The following is a 3772-nucleotide window of genomic DNA, read 5'->3' on the forward strand; positions in this document are numbered from 1 at the left end:
ATATATATATATATATATTTGAAAATGTATAAAAACTAAAATCTAATCATCATGGAGATGAAACAATTACAAGGGAATGGCAGGCACCTCATACTTGTCAGAGTGGACATTATCCAAAAACCTCAACCAAAAACTCGAAAATTTCTAGAAGAAAACATAGGCAGCACCTTACAAGACATAGGTGTAGGAAAATACTTTCAAATAAGACATTAGTTGATAAGGCATTAAGGTAAAAAGTGAACAAGTGGGACCTCATTAAGCTACAAAACTTCTGTGTAGCAAAAGAAACAACCAAGAAAGGAAAGAGGAAACCCACCAAGTGGGAGAAAATCTTTACCTGCTACACACTCAGCAGGGTATTAATGTCCAGAATATGCAAAGAACCCAGAAAACAAAGAAAGAAACAAACAAACAAAAACAACCAGTAAGAATGAGCTATAGATCTGAACAGAGAGTTCTCAAAGGAAGAAATATGTATGTATATATAGGACCAAAATTATCTTGGGTTTTGCTTGGCTCACTTAATTGCCACTTAGTGCAAGCCTTTCTATCTGATTTAATATTTTATTAGGAAAGCTGTTGGAATGTATTAATTATTATCAGACCATAAAGTGTCACAGTTAAAGGGGAAAGATATTGTCCATGATAGAAATAGGCAGAAGGAATTCATGTCCACCAAACCAGACCTACAGAGAATACTTGAAGCAGTATAAAAGACTGAAGAGGAATTGGAGAGACAGGTCAGTGGTTTCAAGACTAGTTGCTCTTGCAGAGGACCCAGATTTAGTTCCTAATATTCACATGGTGGCTAACAACCATCCATAACTCCAGTTCCAGGAGATTCAACATCCTCTTCTGACCTCTATGACATTGCATGATATGGGTGCACTTACATGCATGCAGGCAATATATTCATACACATAAAATAAAAATAATGAATAAAATGTTGCAAAACAAAAAGCTTAAAATCAACAGCTAAAGAAGCACTAATAACCACATGAAATCAGTGAGATTAAACAACATACTCCTGAATGATTAATGGGTCAAATAAGTAATCAAGAAACATTAAATGTATTCTTAGAACTAAAAATAATGATAAAACATACTGAAATTCTGGAACACAGTAAAAGCAGTTCTAAGAGAGAAGTTCACAGCTGTAAGCACCTACATTAAACATCAGAAGCACAAATAATTACTTAATAGTACAACTCAAGAATTTAGAAAGGCAGAATAAACCAAACACAAACCCAGCAAGTGAGAAGACATACGAAAATTCAAAGCAGAACCCAATGAAATATAAACAAAGAAAACAACACAAATAATAAATGAATCTAAGATTGGTTCTCTTGAAAAGATAAACAAGATAGACCCATAGCCCTGTTAAACAAAATAAAGATAAAATATAAATAAAATTAAAGACAAAAGAAGAAACATCACAACAGACACCAAGAAAGATCCAGAACATTTTAAGGTAATACTTTAGAAAGATATACTGTATTAAATTAGAAAATCAAAAAGAAATGGACAAGTTCCTAAATTCAAGGAAACAACTAAAGTTAAGCCAAGAAGAGATCATCAGCTTAAACAGACTCATAAGAAATAATTGAATTGAAACATGATACAAAACATTCAGAATACAGAAAGTCCAGGCCCAGATGGAATCAGAGAATTTTATCAGCCCATCAACATAGATCTACAACAATCCTACAATTATTTCTAAAGATAAAAACAGATTGAAAACTACCAAAATCCTTTTTTTATGTCATCAATGCTCTAATACCAAAGACAGGAAAAGACACAACAAAAGAGAAAACTATAGGGTCATATCCCTGATGAACATACATCCAAAATTTCTAAACAAAATGCTCTCAAATGGTATATAGACACACACCAAAAAGGTCATCCACTGTGACAAAGTAGGGTTTAGTCCAGAAATGCAGAGATGGTTCAATATACTCGTCAATAACTATAGTAAATTATATAAGTGAAATTAAAGAGGAAAAGCTTATTATCATCTGGACACAGAAAAGGTCTTTTATAAAATTCCACATTCATTCACAGTAAAAGTACTAGAGGGATTGGACCCAAGGGAACATAACTAAAATAATTAAGACCATATACAACAAACTCATTTCCAATATCATTCCTAATGGAGAAAAACTAGAAGCATTGACATTAAATTTAGGACACAGACAAAGTCACCTGTTATCTCCACTGCTTTTCAATATAGTTCTTGAAAATCTAGCTGGAGCCATAAGACAAGAGAAGGAAATTAAAGGGGTTCTCATTGGGAAAAAAAGAGGTCAAATTATCCTTATTTGCAAATGATATGCTATTATACATAAGAGATCAAAAAATCCCTTCAAAAATCTAGGAATGATCAACACTTTCAGCAAAGTGTCAGGTTACAAAATTAATCTACAAACATTAGTAGTCTTCGTACATACAAACAACAAGTAATCAGAGGAACAATTCTAGTAAACACCTTCATTCACAATTTGCTTGAAAATATTTCTAGGGATAAAACTAACGAAATGTATTAAAGACTTCTTCAATGGATATTTTAAATCTTTGAAGATAGAGATTGAGGGAAACCAAAGGAGATGGAAAGCTGCCAGTGTTAATGGATTGGTAAAATTAATATAGTGAAAATGACCATCCTACCAAAATCAATTTACATATTTAATGAAATTCTAATAAAATTCCCCATGATATTCTTCATGGAAATAGAAAAACATATCATAAAGTACATATGGATACACAAAAGACCTTGGATTGCCAATGCAATCCTTAGCACTACGTGGAATCATGGGGGATTAATATAACAGACCTCACTATGTATTACAGAGCAGTAGTCATAAAAACAGCATGATTTTGGCACAAAAGCAGACTTGTTGCTCAATGGAAGACAAACAAGTGCAAGCAGTAACAGTCATCTGATATTTGACAAAGGTGCTGTGAACACACTGCAGGAAAGACAAATGGCGCAGACAAAATTGTATCTCCATGTGAAGAAGAATTAAATCAGTCCCATCCTTAAAACCCTGCAGAAGTGTCAACTCTGAATGGATCAAAGACCTCAATGTGAACCCTGAAATGCTGAAACTTTTAGATAAAAAAGATAAAAACACAAAGAGGACCCTGCCAGATATAGGTTTAGGAAAGAACTTTCTAAATCTGACAGCAGTAACTCAGGAATTAAGGTAAAAAAATCCATAAACTGAACTCTAATAATAAAGAGCACAAGTCACAGAGGAATTCCACATAGTGATGATGAAATCAGGAGTCCTTTATAACCTAGCAGTGAGAGAAACGGCTAACATCAAAAAGAATTCTCAATCTCAAAGAGAAATGGAGCATGGTTTATAAAGCTAAATACCACAATTACATCATGCCAAGGGCAAAGCCAATAATCATAGTTACATTAGATCATAGGAGTTACACCAGACCAGGGGTAGTTCAGTTAACAAAATATCTTTTAGGATAAAGAAGTTTCTCAGAATTACAAAGACAATGGGTTTCATGGTGATGTAGGCATAGCTGAGAGGAAGGATGTGATACCCTGCTTCTTGTAACTTTCCCTGTACTGTAGAAACAATGTACCCCTGAAATATAGGTGCAGTTTTCATAAGCCCAGTTCTGGCTGACTGACTGAATTTTGCAAGGTTGAGCAGGAAGGCATACAGTTAAAAAGAAACACAGAGTAAAGCAAAGTCAGCTAGAATAAAATGGAATCAGATTTGTCATTTCAAGACCTCATTAAACTAAAAAT

Source organism: Nannospalax galili, unplaced genomic scaffold, assembly GCF_000622305.1.
Source record: "Nannospalax galili isolate Female #2095 unplaced genomic scaffold, S.galili_v1.0 scaffold16, whole genome shotgun sequence".
NCBI classification, from domain to species: domain Eukaryota; kingdom Metazoa; phylum Chordata; class Mammalia; order Rodentia; family Spalacidae; genus Nannospalax; species Nannospalax galili.